Below are 18,594 nucleotides of genomic sequence, written 5' to 3' on the forward strand. Positions count from 1 at the left end.
ATATGCGAATAGATCCACTACAGGTTGCTCTGGAAATATTATTCCTTGTTCCATTATGAGCTATTTGGATTCACTATTTCAGTGTGAAGTGATATTTCTTGAGAGAAAATTGTCAGTTGGGAGCCCAGCACTGCTGGATCATGCCTATAGCCTTAGCTGCTCAGGAGGTGGAGATCTGAGGACCAATGTTTGAAGCCAGCCCATGAAAGAAAGTCCATGAGACTCATCTCCAAAAAACTACTAAAACACTCCTGGAAGTGGTGCTGTGACTCAAGTGGCACAGCACTAGTCTTGAGCAAAATTAGCTCAAAGACAGCACCCAAGTCCTCAGTTGTAACCCCAGGATCAGCATATACACAGAAAAATTTTAGTATGACTTCTGAACGAGGTTTTGTACCATTTTTCCATGAGTTCATTTTCAGACAGCACTATGTCCTGTGGGAGGCTTATGTGTTCTGGCTTACATGGCATTTCTATTAGATGATATGTAATAGGCATCTACACAAAATTCCCTCACTCAAATTATATTCTTCAGTTAACAATCTAACAAAAAGAATTGAATTTCCCCATTTGTTTAAGTACTCAATGAATTTAACAGTATAAATTTGTAGATTCTATTTAAGTTAGATTCAATTTCTATTAATTTACTCTTTTAAAGTTCTTATTCTTAGTTTATGTAAGTATGTATGTATGTATGTATGTATGTATGTATGTATGTATGTATGTATGTATTTTGTTGGCCATGGGGTCTGAACAAATGGCCTGGGAGCTGTCCCTCAGCTTTTCAGCTCAAGGCTAGTGCTCTACCACTTGAGCCACAGTACCACTTTCTGCTTTTCTGCTTATGTGGTTCTGAGGAATTGAACCCAGGGCCTCATGCATGTGAGGCAAGCACTCTACCATTCAGACACCTTCCCAGCCCCTCTTTGTTTAGTTTTAAAGTGCCTTTAATGACCTTTCTTATTATAAGATGATATAATTCTATAACTATATCTAGTTTTTTTAATAGGTTGATGATTTCCCATAGATTCACAGCCATCAAAAGATACAAAGTATTTCCTTCACCCTTAAAAGAACAGCCAACTTCTGTTTCCTCAGAAGTTGCACAGAGGTTCTTCCTGCAGAGTATCCCATACTTATATCTAACACCATGTGACAGAACAGACAATAACAATGTCTTCTTATTCTGTTATCCTCAGAAAATAAAATGCTATTCAAAAAGACTTTGGACCTTTGTTTCTGTAAGGTCCGCTCCTGGATGGCCAGTGGACTCCACCCTCCTCGCAGCAAAGTCTCCACCCAGTACCTGCGTTACCTAGGCAACTAGGATACCTGGAAGGGGTCACATCTGCATCCACTGAGGTCACATCTGAATTTGATGTGGCCACACCTTTCCCCGCCCATACCCTACATAAGGCCTAACCCAGGCCCAGACGCTCTCTTGCTCCTGCTCCTGCTCCTGCTCCTGCTCCTGCTCCTGCTCCTGCTCCTGCTCCTGCTCCTGCTCCTGCTCCTGCTCCTGCTCCTGCTCTTGCTCTTGCTCTTGCTCTTTTCTTGCTCTCTCTCTTTCCCAGCCACGTGGAGTGCCAACCTTGCCTGGTCCCAGCAGGTCTACCCCTTAACCTGAATACCACGTGAGTGCTACTGTTCTTACCCCTCTCTCTGCTCTTTTCTGGCTCTTTTCTCTCTCTCTTTCCTCTCTTCCCAGCTCTCTCTCATTCCCAGGCCTTTCCCAGCCACGTGGAGTGCCAACCTTGCCTGGTCCCAGCAGGGCTACTACTATATACCACGTGCGTGCTGGTGCTGTTCTTACTCGGCTTACCTCTTTTTAGAAACCTAACATAAATGGTACCGTGACTCAGATAAAGGCTTATAGTCAGGATAGCTGGGATTTCTCTGTTTTTTGCTTCTTTTTTCATTTTTTTTGTTCTTCCCTTTTTGCTCTGATGGCCTTTTGCAAACCCGTCTGTCTGCGGCGGAATCAATGCATTGATACCATTGCTGCCTTCACATCCACGTCCACACCACTTCTCTACTCTGGTGAGTGGAGCTACTCTCTACGGTTCTCTGTTGCTCTCTCTAGAGGGCTCTGGGGGATGTCGGGACGCCGCTTCTGCCTGGTCAGCTCTCCCTCACTCACCAGACTGACTCTCCTACTCATTAATCGGGTGCTGCGAATCACGCCCAAGCCGTGAAGCCCCTTTGAAATGTCTCCTGCGCTCCCTGGAAAGCCAGAGAGCCTCATTTTTATGCCGTTCTCAGAAGTACACAGTTTTTGCTACTGCAATGGTAAATGATCAGAAGTCTGTTTACTTTCGGGCTCTCTTTGCTCTCTCTCTGCCATTCATGGGCAACTTTCTACCCTTTTTTTTTTTTTTATAACTTTTTGGCCTGTGTCTTGAAGAGTGCGACGCAGGCTGGGTCCCAGGGACCCCCCCCCCTCTAGGTTCCCTCTCAAACGCTAGCCAATGTAGGCTTAATCTATTCAGGCTTTCTTTGCATTCTTTCAGAGATTCGCCATCTTGAATTCGCCATCTTGGCCATGTGGTGGCTTAAGGATTTGGCCCCATCTGACCCTTCACCTTCCACTAAGTTTACTACTCCATCTATTCTAAGGTGCCTTGCTAACAAGTTGCTCTTTTCACAGGCCCTGGTAATGGACGCCCAACCAGCTGATATGCTTTGTTAGCAAAGATGTCTAAATGTTGTCGAAATTTTAGGTTTTAAGTTTTGCCTTTTTTGTTTTGTGTTGTGTATTCTACTACTGACTACGTGGTTCTAAAATACTGGGTATAAAATGTCATGTCAAAACCAACTTTACAATGTCGGTGTGGGGGGGGAGGGGGGTATAATTGGGTGGGGGGAGGGGGGAGGCTGGGAAGGGAGGTGAAGGGTAAACAAAGGAGGAGGCTGCAATGCTTGGTAAGAAATGTATGCATTATCCTGCCCATGTAATTGTCGCCCCTCTGTACAGTATGTTCTCAAATAAAATAAAATTAAAATAAAATAAAATAAAATACTGGGTATATCTGTGCTAAAATTCTCATCACATCTAATGAGTTTTGTCATTTCAGAATATTTGTTGGCAATTCTTGATAAGAACCAGGTAAGCTCTACTTATTCTACTTGAAATCCTTGTTGCTTTAATTGGAAATAATAAAGGGCTTTTGTGGCAAAGATTTCAGTTCAAAGCCAGCTTGGGCTAAAAAATTCCTAAGACTCTGTCTCCCAGCTAAACTCTGCAAGTGGTACTATAACTCAAAGTGGTTCCCTGCTAGCCTTGAGCAGAAGTGCTCAGGGACAGTGCCCAGGCCTTGAGTTCAAACCTCCTTGAATACTAGTGGTACTATAACTCAAAGTGGTTCAGTGCTAGCCTTGAGCAGAAGTGCTCAGGGACAGTGCCCAGGCCTTGAGTTCAAATCTTGAATACCAACTGGGACAAGCCATCCCAGCAACGAGCACCTAGACTCAGCCAGTCTGGGGAACAAGGGAACGTGGAAAGGAGTAAGAGGAGATGATGTCACATCACCTACTTTGTGCCTGCCCTTTCAAAATTAACCTGAGCCTGGAGGTCAGTAGAAGTAAGAAGCCTACCCAGCCAGTGTCTATACCTGTCTACCTATTAACTGAACAGGAATTTATATTCTTGCCTTTGTCACTTGACTTCTCTACCTAGTCGCCAGATGTCAGAAGTAACTAGGGACATTTCTAACAACATTTTCAGCCCAAGTCCTTCCCCTTGCCATTTATTTGCTCTCTAGTATTTTTTTCCAGCCCCTCAATGCTCATGAGACTTCTCCAGATTTCATCTAAGGACTCACGCCACCAAGGGACAGCTGCTGCTCACTGCCTTCTCTGGGAGGAGACCAAATTCCAGCCTTTTACCCCTATTGTCGACGCCCCTTGTCAGCAGGAAGTAGCCAGAGAGAATCCTCGCCCTATTTCATGATTATTAAAAGGCTGGAATGTAAGGTCCGCTCCTGGATGGCCAGCAGACTCCACCCTCCTCGCAGCAAAGTCTCCACCCAGTACCTGCGTTACCTAGGCAACTGGGATACCTGGAAGAGGTCACATCTGCATCCGCTGAGGTCACATCTGAATTTGATGTGGCCACACCTTTCCCCGCCCATACCCTACATAAGGCCTAACCCAGGCCCAGACGCTCTCTTGCTCTTGCTCTTGCTCTTGCTCTTCTTCTCTTCCTCTTGCTGCTCTTTTCTTGCTCTCTCTCTCTTTCCCAGCCACGTGGAGTGCCAACCTTGCCTGGTCCCAGCAGGTCTACCCCTTAACCTGAATACCACGTGAGTGCTACTGTTCTTACCCCTCTCTCTGCTCTTTTCTGGCTCTTTTCTCTCTCTCTTTCCTCTTTTCCCAGCTCTCTCTCATTCCCAGGCCTTTCCCAGCCACGTGGAGTGCCAACCTTGCCTGGTCCCAGCAGGTCTACTACCCCTTACCTGAATACCACGTGCGTGCTGGTGCAGTTCTTACTCGGCTACCTCTTTTTAAAAACCTAACAGTTTCCTCATGTTATTTATAATTTAAGGAAGCTCAATGCCAGACATTACTATTTTCTGTAGTTGTATGTTACAAGATCTACATTCATTCCCATGGAATGTTTTATTTTTGTTGGGTGTGGTGGTCCTTGTACTAGGGCTTCAACTCAGGACCTGGTAATGTCATTTCAGTTTTTTGCTCAAGGCTGGGACCCTTCCACTTGAGCTACCTCACTGCTTCTGGCTTTTTCGTGTTAACTGGAAATAAGACTGGGTAGGTTATGGAGGGGGTATGACTGTGATACATTGTATACATGTATGGGAACTTCACAACCTCCTCCTTGTACAACCAATACTTGCTAATAAAAAGAAAGATAATTAGAGGTCTAATTGTTCACAGTAAGTTTCTTGTAATTTCCCTTCTTAAATCTTTCTCATTTTTTTCATGCTAGCATGTGCTCAGTGCTGACCCTTAGCTCTTTTTCTTATGGCTAGTAAGTACTTCAGCCACAGCTCTAGTTCCAGTTTTTGCTAGTTAATTGGAAGAAAGTAACTATCTGATATTTGTGCCTAGGTTGTCTCTGAACCTCAGTACTCAGATCACAGCATCCTGAGTAGCTAGGATTACAGGTGAGAGCTACTCAGATCCTTGTTGTCTCCTAAATTATCCCATGTCCATTTCACAATGGCAGTCCATTTCCATGGTTCCCAGCTTTGCAGCAAGCGCTTAATTATAATCCAACACCAAGTCTAACCTCCACCACAGATGCTATTTTTTGTGTCATACTCTGACTATAGACACCCTTCTCCTGGCTGATGCATTGCATCAACCTAGATGGCTCTCATACTAGGCCACAAGGATAGAAAGCCAGGAAACACTAGCTTAGAAGCTGTTAAATCAGAGGAGCAAAAAGATATCATAGTGCATTCTGCTGTGATATTATTCTGACTTAAACAGCCTTGTCATCTATTACCGTAGCTTTGACATCACATTCTGAGTAGTGACTGGGTGTAAGCTGGTGTGTCAGAGCTGACTATAGTATTGTCCTGAGCCTGTGCAGACTGAAGAGACAAGCCAGTGCCAGTAGCACACACATTGGAATAACAAAGCAACCTATAGTTAGGCATTGCCATTCTTTGTTCTAGAGTAATGAATGAATGACTCTCTAATTTCTTGACAAGAAATTCCTACAGACCCATATGCAGCTGCCTCATCAGAGCAAGTAAAGAGCCTGGTGCTGCCTGGAGGAAACACTGTGAGAAGCTGCCAGAAAGCATCTGTTTACTGGACTCATGGGGCTCCTCTGTCCTCTAGAATTAATGACAAATAAGGAGCAAACACCTCCCCCTCTAGGCAGACATACACAGGAAGAGCATTGCCACGGCACAACAGGGGACTCCCAAGACATACACCTGATCTGTGCTGTCAGAACTGAGAGGGTTTTTTTTTGGGGGGGGAGGGTCCGGTTGTGGGGCCTGAACTCTGGGCCTGTGCCCTGTCCCTCAGCTCTTCAGCTCAAGGCTAGTGCTCTACCACTTGAGCCAGAGCGCCACTTCCGGCTTATTCTATTTTGCTTATGTGGTGCTGAAGAATCGAACCCAGGGCCTCAGGCATGCAAGGCAAGCGCTCTACCACTGAGCCAACTTCCCAGCCCCAGAGCTGAGAGTTTTTAATGACACTTCATCCCACAGTGCTCTCTAAAACCCTCATCCCAGCCCTGCTCATTTCATGTCCCTGACAATGTTTATAGGCATCCCACATCCAGACTGAAGATGTTCCTTCATGTTTGGAGTAAGTCTGATCAGACTTTATATGGATCCACTGCTCAGTCAGGACTCTCGATCCCTCCCATCCCCTTTTTGATACTGTCTGTCTCTTGACCTATTCCTGTCTTCTCTTTTCAAGATTCAGTCAGGGCCGGGTACAGGTGGCTCACACCTGTAATCCTAGCTACTTAGAAGTCTGAGATCTGAGGATCGTGGTTCAAAGCCAGCCCAGGGTGGAAAGTCCGTGAGACTCCTATCTCCAATAAACCAGCAGAAAACCAGAAGTGGCTCTGTGGCTCAAGTCATAGAGTGCTAGCCTTGAGTTGAAAAGCTCAGGGACATCACCCAAGCCAAGCCCAGAGATCAAGGCCCATGACTCAAAATAAATAAATAAATAAATAAAAGAATGCAAAAACATATAAAGCTCAGAATGGCAAGCAGCTGAAAACAGGATGGGATAAACCAACATTATCTATGACAGTTTTCAGATTATGCAGAGAAATGCCTGCATTGTTGGAGCCCAAGCCCATCTGATAGCTGAGTTTTAGCTGGCTGGCATGCCCATGATGCCAGGTAATGGTATTCACAAGTTTTGTGATATTATTGGATGACACCAATAGGCTTCAAGTTGGGAACCTGAAATTTTTCTATTGATCTAAGAGGAGAAATATATCAGGACAAGAAATGGGATTAACACAATGCCAAAAGCAAAAGGCCATCCAATCCAAGGAAGACAGAATAACTCTGTCTCTGAAAAGATGATTCTCTCAAAGGAATCCTGAGCTGAGCATGGTGGTCTATGTTTGCAATCTCTGAATTTAGGAGGCTGAGTCAGAAGTTAGGTCGAGACTAGCCTAAGTTCCATGCCAAGAGAAGAACACAAAACCAAACCTCATCTTACAAAATAAAAGAAGGATTGGGAATGTGGCTTAGTAATAAAGTGCTGGCCTAGCACATACATGAAGTCCTGGGTTTGGTTCCTCAGTACCACATAAAGAGAAAAGGCTGGAAGTGGTACTGAGGCTTGAGTGGCAGAGTGCTAGTCTTGAGCAAAAGAAACTCAAAATGAATGGTGTTAGGAAAAATGTAAAATTAATGAAATAACATCTCTCTCCCTCCCCTATATCCCTTCCTGCTTTCCTCCCTCCCTCCTTTTCTCAGTACTAGGGTTTATACAAAGGATTTCATGCTTAGGCAGGTGTTTAACTCTTAATCCACACCACGGCCTTTTTGTACTTTAGTTTTTAAGTTAGGGCATCCTGTTTTCTTCCCATCCCAGGACCAGCCTCCCATCTAGCTGAGATTATTGGAATCAGCCCAGCTTGATGATTGTGATCAGATCTCACTTTTTGCCTGGGTTGGTCTTGGATTGCAGTCCTCTCAATCTATGCCTCCCAAGTCGATGGTACTACAGGAGTGATCTATCATGCTTAGCCTTTAAAATGATCACTTAGAGCTGGGCGCAAGTGGCTCCTGCCTGTAATCCTAGCCACTCAGGAAGCTGAGATCTGGTTCAAAGCCAACCAGTGCAGGAAAGACCATGAGACTCTTATCTCCAATAAACCACCAAAAAACCTAAGTGTTCCTGTGGCTCAAGTGGTAGAGTGCTAGCTTTTAGCTGAAGAGCTAAGGGACAGCAGCACCCAGGCCCAGAGTTCAAGTCCCAAGACAGACAAAAAAAATCACTTAGGAAGATAAAAAAAAAAAACCTCCTGAATTCTCACATTTATTTAAATAGCGGCTGCCAGTCATATTTTATAAAGCACTTATGGGGCCCATGAAGTCTTTTATTTTTAAAATACAATAAAATAGTACTAGAGCAGTTGGGATATTGTTCTGCCAGTAACACTACTGTAAGAGCCTCGGAGGGAGCAAGCAAGCCGGCTACAGGCCAGCGCCGCCACCGCCGCTTCTTCTGAGCAACAGTGAGAAGCAGCAAGCAGCCATGGCTGGGGCACAGGCTCCTCAGGCCAGACCCTGCAGTCAGGGAAGCCCCTCCAAATCCCTCCAGTGGCTGACCTCAGGCCTCAAAGGCTCCAGCGCCGAGCTTCCTGGGCTCATCCCTAGGCTGGAGGTGCAGTGTGAAACAGCAAAGGAGTCAGCGAGACTCCTCCAGTGTCAGGGCAACCAGGCAGGAGTGGAGCCAAATGGCCAAACTTGCAGCAGCGACTGCAGCAGTTGTTGCTGCCTCGTGCAGCATGGGCCAGGGCTCCTGCAGCTGCTCAGGCACAGCCAGAGGCGGAGAAAAACTCCAGGATTGACACAACCCCCTTCCACCCAATCGGCCTAAGATCTGGGAGCTGGATCTGGAGCAAAAGGAGAGGGGTTCAGATGGGTGTTGGAGGCATAGGCCTACAAAACCCCATCTGAGCACCTGTGTGCCCTGAGGGTGCATGCAGGCATGCATTCTTTCCTTCCAATTTATTTATTTTTGTTGGTCGTGGGGCTTGAACTCTGGGCCTGGGCGCTGTCCCTCAGCTTTTCAGCTGAAAGCAAGTGCCCTACCACCTGAGCCACAGGACCACTTCCAATTCTTCTCGGGGAGGAAGGGACACCCCTTCCTCCATGCTGGGCAAAGGTTCTGCCCCCGGTGCAAGACTCAGGTAATGGTTTGCTCAAAGTACCATTCCTGCTTCATCTACTTAACCACGTAGAACAATGCCTGGAGACTCCCCCTATGTGTAATCACCTGTGCTTTACCTACTTTTACAACCTTGATTAGTGGAACTGCTCCACATTTGTTGACAAGGATTAGCTTTTTCTGTTTAAACTCTCATTGCCTGTGCTCCCATAAAACTGTTTAACTCTCTGCCCCTGACTGAAGATTTACTTCTCCTGCTTGTGTGCTGTATATAAGCATGTGATGTTTCAATAAATTTTGTCTATACCCACATGGTGTAGTCCCTTCTTGCCTATACCACACATCGTGTCCCCAGATCCCACTGTGGAAACAGCAACAAATGGGGTTATGCCAGTCAATGCCTCTGACATCTCCCCCCTTTTTTGTTTTTTAAGTACAACTGTAAGCAAGAGATCCTTTGCAGGAGGGATTTGCAGAAACTATTTTGGAATGTAGACAGCAATATCTTGACAAGACATAATGCAATCGATCTGTAGAAACACTATGTTTAAAACTGTGCCACCAGGTACGAGGGTCCAATTGGTTTAGCACAGATGCAATTCCCTCAGCCAGACCTTCATATCCCACCCCAGGGAGTTGTGCCAAGAAAGTCTCAATGACTTCCTGCTGTAACTAGTGGATGTCCCAAGTCAAATTTCCTTGCAAGACTGGCAGGTGGTAGTGAAGTCCCTGCCAAGTAATGTTAGAAGTGTTGAATCAAGTAGGAGTGATGCACAGTTTATTGAGCTCTAATCACACTTGAAGGTTAGCTGTTTCTGCAGATCAATTATCTAGTCTCCCATCCACTGCACCCTGTGTTGCAGTGTGTTCAGACGGGAATCAATGTCCTGTTTAATATTGTGCTGATGAGTCCATAGCTGGTGACAGTCCAGCCACTTCTCTACAAAGTCCTTGGTTTGGATGGAGGAATGCAGGGCCACTCCAGCAGTCGCAGCAGTCATGGTGATAGCAATCATTTCAAGGATCACAGCTACACTCAGACCCAGGAATCTCCTAGTTCTCTTCAGCAGTTGCTGGAAGACTCCTTTCAACAAACCAACAGTGGGGCTCTCCTGCCAAGGTCGGGTGAGGTTAACAGGCACCCAGACCCCTAAGCGAGATCTTAATATCAAGAGAGACTGAGAAGGCATATTAAAAGAAATAGTATGATTTAAGCATGTAAAGAGTCCTGGCTGCGTGGGTTCTCATTGATTGACACTGTCCCTGTGGGCTAGTACATAGGAAAGTTTAATACAACCCTGTACAGTAGAAGAATGGTTCCTGTAAAATGTATAATTTGCCTCATGGGCCCTAGTAAAGTGACCAATCCAATTCTGAGTTGTATAAAATTGGGTGGCAAGTTTTATAAATGCCACTGCTCAGGCCCTAAGTGTCCCCTGAAATTTATATGTGGCCTACGAGGCACAAGGCCTCCATCATGTCAGGTGAGCAAGCCAATGGGTTCTACATGATTTATAACTCCATTGTATAGACGTCACCGTCAGAAGAATTATTAGTATACCAATCACCAACATGCTTTTCAGAATAATTGGCAATGAAACATCCATGAGGACCTCAATCTATAAATGAGATGTTATCATTATGCTGTATAATCTTTCCTCTAGGGTTTTGACACTGAGACCACTGAATAGAAACATAAACCCAATTCAATAATTAATGTCCTGGCATACTAGGTTAGGTGGTTGCCCAGTCTTATTTGTATAAGAATGATCCTGACCAATAAAATTTAAGGAACTTGTTCTGAATAGCCCCATATGATTGTTGATCTTATCATCAGGCAAGATGTATGCCCATACCTGTCTTCTGGTTGGTAAGCAAGGTGATGTCCCTAAACACAGTGGTAAAGACTCAAATCCTAAGGAAATAATATAAGGTATTCCTTCCTCACCTGGATGAGTAGGGTCTGCATGATCCCATGGTGGCGGAAAATACGTGCTGTCATTTGTATACGCCACCGGACCTTGGTCTAGCTAATCCACTAATTTTAACAATGGTGGGTGAGGGACATAGGCCCAATATGCATGTTCACTGCAGATGTATTCACAAGCAGTGCAATCACGGCCAAAACAGATATTCAGGTATTCTAGGGGTTTTTGTACTGACCAGGGTGGCTTCGGTCTTGTGTCAACACCTTATTCTGACCCCATGTTGGTGGGGTCAAGCTGGTTTTCTTAAGATAAGGATGATGGCTTCCTCGGGACTTAAAGCTTAGGTCTGCGAAGCTGCGTACTAGATCTTCTTCCTCAGGGTTGTGTTGTGTTGTTTTTGCTTCTCTGGAGGTCGGATGAGTCAAAAAGGGACCCAGATGTTGCCAGTGGATCCATCTGGAATGATAGAAACACTGTTTTCCCTTATGGGGCATTACTCTTAGTCTTCATTGATTAAATTTTTTAAACCATATGGGAATAGATAGTGAGGTGGTGCTAGAGGGATAAAATGCTTTTCAGCTTTAGTGAAAGGATCACTTTGAGTGAAATTTTAAAAATTTAAATAAGGTGAAGGCAAAAGTTTCCCTTGGGGATTCCCCTTTTTCGTTTTTTTTTTTTTTTATAATTGAAGCTTAAATGTTTTATGGGTGTGTAAACAGTTGGCATTAGTCTACACAGGTTGATTAAAGAAGTTTTCCTAGGGACTAACTTTAGTAAACTCCCCTAATATTTTTCTGGTTGTACACTGGCTTTTATAATATGGTGTGGGGTAGTTTGTCAAGGTGACAACTTTTTACTAATTACATTTTATTCCAAACTAGAGTTTAGACATAATTTTTTAACTTTTAATAGCTGTATGGACCCTGTTGGGGGGGGGGGCTATAGCAGCATAGCCTGTTTAGTACTTTGGTTTGTAAAAGATTTAAATAGTCTAGGATGTTTAAAGGTAAGATCCATAAGAAGTTCCACTTGTAGGTGTTCAGTGGCAGTTTTGTAATTGACAAACAAGTTATAAAAGCAGAACTAACAGTTAGTGATTACAAATTGCATTAAGGCAAATAGGGTGGTTGAGTCCAAACAACTGCCTGTAGACATCCTGGTATCTAGGCTGGAGATGGGGGCATTGTACCCAGCTTCAAGGCCTGGAGGTGGGACAAGTCTTACCTTGAAATTCTAGGAAAACATTACCTCCCCAAATGGGCGAAAGCATTGTTTAGCTCCTCAAATAGCCTAGGTGGGACAGCCCATCCTTTGGCATACAGATGTTTAGTGTAGCTCCTGGTGCTTAACTCTCTACTTAAGCCCTTATCTTTGAAAATTTAACATTTGGTCTAAATCCTGATATAAATGATCTTTTTAGTAATTATCAGACCACAATTTTGTTTTATTTTGGTGTTTATACCAATGTTTCTCTGCTTACCTGGGACTTATTTGTCTCAGTTAAATTTGAATTTTCTCCTTCCTTGTTCTAATTAATACCCTATCTGTTTACTTTCGATCTGGTCCTAACAATTTCATATTTTATTCTTAAACAAATTTATTTGGTTAGTGTCAGCCCAGAATTTACTGCCAATTAGGGTCTTAAGCACATACAGAGCAGTTTGGATTTAAGCTATTCCCCACATTTCACAAACTCAGCCTTTTACAGCCAACTATTACAAATGGTTGACAAGTTTTTGCCCAGTTATGCATGCTTATAAACTAGCTTGCCATGACCTCCAGCTCTGATCAATTTTAGAAGAGCCAAACATTATTGCCAAAGTCCCAGCAGTGCCTCTTTCTATGTTAGGGTAAATGCAACCTTGACATTTCCCTTGGTCACTGGACTTGAACTTAGTGCCTGAGTGCTGTTTTTCAGCTCTCCAGTACAAGGATTGCGCTTTGCCACTTCGGACTCCAAAGCAACTCTGCCCACTTTTTTGGCACTCTGCTGGCTAGTTAGAGATGATAATCTTTCTCTGCCTGGACTGGCTTTGAACTGCAGTTTGTAGATTGCTCACCTTTGGTCCTCAGCTCCACCCACATCTGGGCCCCCTCCCATTTCTGGAGTTCCCTCCATACAACTGGCCTCTCCCTCTCTCCACCCAGACCCACCAGAACTCCTATCTACCTCACTTCCTTTTCTCTCAGATACTTCTGCTACCAGGATGGTGATGGAGGTCATGTGCTCCCTCTTGGGGGAAATATGGCTCCTCTAATAAACCTTGTAATCTTTCTCCTTTGCCTGCCTGCCTCTGCATGGTCCCATAGGATGGATGTGTCTGATCCTCTTTCATTGGTGGCTCCATACTGGGATAGGTTCCCCAGTGCATTTGCTCCCCCTGCACCTCAGAAGGGAGTTCAACCAGCTTCCCTGGGACCTATTCTGAGATCCTTCACTCCAGTCACCAGAGGACCATCAAGGTAACTTCCTCCTGACTGAGCGCTCTACCAGCCCATCCAGCCCCACTAATTAATTCCCACTCCAGGGTAAGTGACAAGTTTGTCCGAGGTCGGGGTTTCTGATTCCAATATCAGTGGTAAGGCCACCTGAGCCTTTCTGGGCTAACTGAGCCCCACCCTCACCATCTGACCAAAAACTTGGCCAAGTGCTAGAATTAGCCACTAGGGGCCTACCATGGCCCAAGGACCCACCTTGGACCAACATAAGGACAGTCTCCACTGGTGGGGCCACCACCTATTCAGGAGCCAACCTGCACTGTAGAGGACACTCTACTGTAGGCAAATGGCTTCAGGTCACTTACCATGGGAAGGACACTAAATTTCTTTACATTAAGGCCACCTGGCCTTGGAGGGCTGTTGGTTCCCCATCAGTTAAATTTGGCCCAGATTTAAAACTCCACTTCTGAGAGTGCTTGAGCAAGTACCTCTCTCTCTCTCTCTCCCCCTCCCCTTAAACTCTCCCTCTTGCCAAAATTACCTGCTTGTAACCTCTTTCACAAGTATTTCATATGCTAAACGCGTTGGTTAAGCCCTGGAAGAATGTAACCAGTAATTGCTTGTTTCTACTCATTAGATAGAAAATGGGTGAGTTTAAGTCTAAACTCACCGAAATAAAGGCCAACAAGTTTGGATATTACCAAAAGTGTATTAATCTTCTCTCTAGCACTGAGCAAGTGGTGGATGTGCCAAATTGGCATCTTGGTACTTCAGCTTGGTACTACCCCTTCCCCCTCCCCTGTCCTGTGGTGCCATTATGCTAGGCCAAGTGTATGTTCCTATTGCCTCCTGTTCATTTGGTTTCTTGTTGGCAAAGTTTTGTATTTTAAACTGACCACATGGTTCCTTCATAATTAGAAAAGTAGTTCCACTAAAATTTCAAAACTTTAAAAGTCTATTTTAAAATCTAAGCATGCTCTATAATCTGTGCACAAACATGTCTGTCTGTGTCTTATTTGACTATATGTAAGTGATTATGGTTTCAAGGTTACTCTGCCTACTAAAAATCTTTGTCAATGGAAGCTGTGAATTAATCTAAATTGCTTTAAAACTTTGTGACCTGACTAAGCCAAAGAAAAAACAGGCAGTTTTAAAAGACCTTGGAAAAGGACTTAAAAAAGACAATGTCCTTTACAAAGTAAATGAAATTGGTAACTAAGTTGGCTGTGAATTATGTCATTCCTATGTCCATCTATGCTAAGAGTTAACTATTGTACACTGACCATGGCTAGTAAACTAAAGCTAAGGGTTTCATTCTCTGTTTTCTCCCCTGTGTGCCGATCAACTTCAATTAAGATCAAGGGAGCAGAGTGACTATGCCCAGGCACAGCTGCCTAAACCAGTGGCACCAGCCTGCAAAAGACAATGTAAACCAGGTCTCTAACCAGTATATGTAGAAATATTGCAGGTTACCAACAGGAGGTGCAACAGTCCATACATGCTGGGAGATGCCACAGTCTCTCTCAGACTCTGGCCTTGCTTCATCTTACATGACCAAAAGCCTGTTAATTAAGGGTAAAACACAAGCCACATTAGATATTTGGTTCTGTAAATGTTAATCGCCAGAAGTTAGACCATACAGGGTGTATGAGCAAAGGATAGAAATTGATTTCTATACTATTTTACAATTGGAGGTAAATTCCTAAATGTAACTCAGACTGCAGAAAAAAAATATGGCCACTCTTTCTATTCACTGCCCACAGGACAGCCTACAGGCAAAGAATATACAGCCCAGTGTTTCAATGATGCATTTAAATGCAAATTAACATAACTTCACAAAAAGGATTTAAAATGACATCCCCCTTGTAAAAATTTGAGAAGTTGTGGGGAGTGGCTGACCTCCCAGACAAGTTTAAAAGATAAAATTTTCCTAAAGGTTTATTTCAAAGTAAAAAAAAAAAAAATAGGATTATTCAGGTTTGCCCCTAAAGTTTTTTGTAACAGTTGCCGGAAGGCCCACAGTAAAAGATAGGACACGTTTGTCAAATGTAATTTAATAAGTAAAACCATGCTTATAAAACTACTTCCAATGACCATCTTTGTTGCTTTTAATTGGAGTAAAAGTTGAAAGACCCCCGGCGTGGGGTGTCCTTCAATCAGAAGAGACCCTTCCCCAAGGAACAACGAGACCACTTGTGCGGATGCAATCAGCAAGAGGTTTATTTGGGCAAGCCCTCGGCTCCCAGGTGCACTCAACCTCGAAATCCACAAGGTTCGGGTTGAATGTCTGAGAACCGGTTACACGGGTACCCGGGGCGACATAGTCTATCGGGAGACTTGCGCGCCGAGTGCTTGAAAGCACCCTCTTTTTATGGACAGCAGAAGCAAGGTTACAGAAGCAAGATGCTTGGTTACAGAGTATTGATTGGTTAATTTCAAATTACGCTCAGGGTGGGGATTGGTCAGGTTAAGCTGGCCAGATGGGGCAGGTGGGGTTGGGGGAAAGCTGACGTGTCGGTACTTGCCCCGGCAAGTCTGTGCTGGTCGTCATGCACCGAAACTGTTCGTTCCCTAATTTTGACAAGTGATTTATTACCTCCTGACCTACCCTGCCATTATAGCTAAGTTTTACAGGAAGGGACGGGAGGGTCGGCTATTTTTCAGGAATGCCTGGTTTTAGGGCATGTGTTAGAGTCATGCTGAGGTCTGCAGGCGGTGACTCAGTGGTTAATGACTTGCCTGCGTCCTGCTTGCTCTCTTAGCTATGTAGGGGAAGGGGCAGTGGTTTTTCTTAAAGAGCTCAATGGATGAACGTATTCTGGGGTCTGGGGTCTTTTCATTCCCCCATTTTCTTTTTGCCTGAATGAAATCCTTCATTCAACTGGAGATTCCTCCGTTAATTTAAGTTGATGATATTGTTGGGTTAATACTAGGGCCTGCACGACCGATAGGCGGTCCTGATTACCACTCCTGTTTTGTTAGCATAAAAACAACATTCTTCCTTTAAGGCTACACATAGGCCCCCTTCCTTCTTTCTTTACAATTCCTTTCCCAAGGCTTTCATTACCACCCTCTTTCTTTACAATCTCTTGACCATCTTTGTGGCTGTAGTTTAAAACTGCCCAATTTTCCTTTGGCTTGCGGAACCTTTATCTTAGAACAGCCTTAAGGCACCACCGTGATGCAGAAGCTTGCTAGATTTTAAGGCTAAGAGTATTACCTCTATTGATAACACACTCAGGTTATTACCATATTAGAGTCAAACTAGGCTGTGAACATAGAGTGGATTTCCAGTTACTATGCACTGGAGTGCCTAAGACAAGCAAGCCAGTGATATCCTTGTCCCCAATATCCACTGTGGGAAGAGAGGGTTTCTGGATATCACCCAAAAGAATGTCCCACAAGATCTTAGATTTAGCAGCAGTCAACCATGAAGCAGACTTAGGTGATGGAATCAAGCAGGAGTTCCTCCAAGTGACTGTCAGGCCGTCAGGCAGCAGCAGCAGCAACCGGAACAGCAGGGTCTCTCAGTGGCTCCAAGGGACTGTTGTCACACCTCATGCTGGGCTGTAAATTCCTACACAGACTGGTTAAAGATACATTGCCTAGGCTTGGCAGGCTTTGATCCTGCTGGTTTTTAAGATCTTTTAAACAATAGCTCAGGACAATTTACCAAAATCACAACTTTTTACTAACCAGATATTTTTGTAAATAGACACAGAAGGCAGTTAACACTATTTTTTATGCCCTTATTAAAAATTATTTTATCTATTTCGCCTCATTTTTCAAAAACTGACTCTGGACTCTTGATCTTAAAATGGGGGTAGAAGGGCGAAGGTCCATCTTCTGTAACTTCTTCAAGCTGACTTTAGGGGCGTTGATCTTACCTAGCCAGGAGCCTATAACCTTAGCCTATTTTACAAAGAGGCCATCAGGGTTAGAAGTCATTAAGAACAATATTTAACTTTTGACAACTGCACAGACCTTTTTTCCAGCTATAGCAGTATAGCTTGTTTAGCACTCTGGTTTGTAAAAGCATCTTTCTGGATGACTTAGGAATGTGATCTTTAGTAACCCTAACACAATGCCTGAGTTACCTTTGCAGGCCTTTAGACAGATATCAATAGAAACACACTCTCAGGTTTACAAACTTTTTCCTGAGAAGATGAATTTCATGTAACTGGTGTCAGCTCAATATTACTGCCAATTAGAGCTTTTGGCACATAAAGGGGTTAAGATTTAAACTACCCCCCACATTTTATAACATTAGCTTTTTACTATCACAGAGGACTGGCAAGTTCCTGTCCCTTACAAGGTAGTCATGAACATTAGGCATGCTTCCAAACTATCTTCCTATGACCTCCCGGCTCTGATCAGTTTTGAAGGGCCACGCACAAATGACTCTAGGATCTGACATTTCTGCCATCCAAGCAGTGGCTTACTGCCTCTGGATGCTCCACCATTGCTTTTTGTCCCAGGAGTGTCTTCTCTACATTGGGATAAATGCCTCATTGGCATTTTCCTTAGCTGGTTGCTGGACTTGAACTCAGGGCCTGAGCACTGTCTCTCAGCTCTACAGCTCAAGGCTAGCACTCTGCCACTTTGAGTCCCAGACTCGGGGCTTGAATGCTGTCCCTTAACTCTTCAGTCCAGGGCTAGTACTCTGCCACTGTGAGTCCCAAAGCATTTCTGCTTGCTCTTTCAGCACTCTGCTGGCTGAGTAGAGGTGACAGTCTCACAGGGACCTTTTTGTGCCCGGGCTGGCTTTGAACCGGTTTGCAGATCAATGAGTCTTACAAAAGGCCATTTTACTCCAATTAAAAGCAACAAGGTGGTCAACATAGAAGTAGCTTTTAAGCATGCTCTTACCTGAAACTTATTAAGAGTCAAAGTTACATCTGACAACTTGTAAGAATCCTCTGTGCTTTGCTTTGGGCTTGCTGGAAACTTAAAAAACCTAGAAGAGCAAACTAGAATAGCAATTATTTTGATAATCCTAATTTTTTCTTTTTTCCTTTTTTTTTTTTTTTTGCACATTGAGGCCAATGTCAAGAATGATTTTACATTTAAACTTTATATCCAAAAATCCATTCCCTATTTTTTTAAACCTCTTATTAATCACCTTTAATATTTTATACTTTAGTTTTTATTTGCATTTTGAAAAGATCCCTTGAAATCTTGAGGCCAAGTGTCACTCATTGTCTCTTGGCTGCTTGTTTTAAAACAGACACACATTAAGATTTTTAAACTCAAATGACAATTTTCCTTAATGCAAGAATTACAGTCACCTTTACTATACCACAAAGCTAGATTTAACATCTTTATAACTTTTTAAAAACATCCTAATTGCAGAACATAATTGAAAGTAAGCCACATTATACAAATA

General features: G+C 43.8%; 1 long non-coding RNA gene across 4 annotated transcripts in view; it reads right to left on the minus strand.

The window, feature by feature from the left end:
* Positions 1-9,420: 9,420 nt before the first annotated feature.
* LOC138827617 (uncharacterized) overlaps positions 9,421-18,594 on the minus strand; it is a 40,779-nt gene continuing 31,605 nt past the window's right edge. For all 4 annotated transcript variants that reach the window (XR_011372140.1, XR_011372141.1, XR_011372139.1 and 1 more), the window contains 2 exons: positions 11,005-11,225; positions 9,421-9,953 (listed from right to left, as the gene is read on the minus strand). This is a non-coding gene — a long non-coding RNA (uncharacterized lncRNA). The remainder of the gene's footprint in view (positions 9,954-11,004; positions 11,226-18,594) is intronic.

Source organism: Dipodomys merriami, unplaced genomic scaffold, assembly GCF_024711535.1.
Source record: "Dipodomys merriami isolate MVZ:Mamm:240054 unplaced genomic scaffold, mDipMer1.0.p SCAF_1586, whole genome shotgun sequence".
Lineage (NCBI taxonomy): Eukaryota > Metazoa > Chordata > Mammalia > Rodentia > Heteromyidae > Dipodomys > Dipodomys merriami.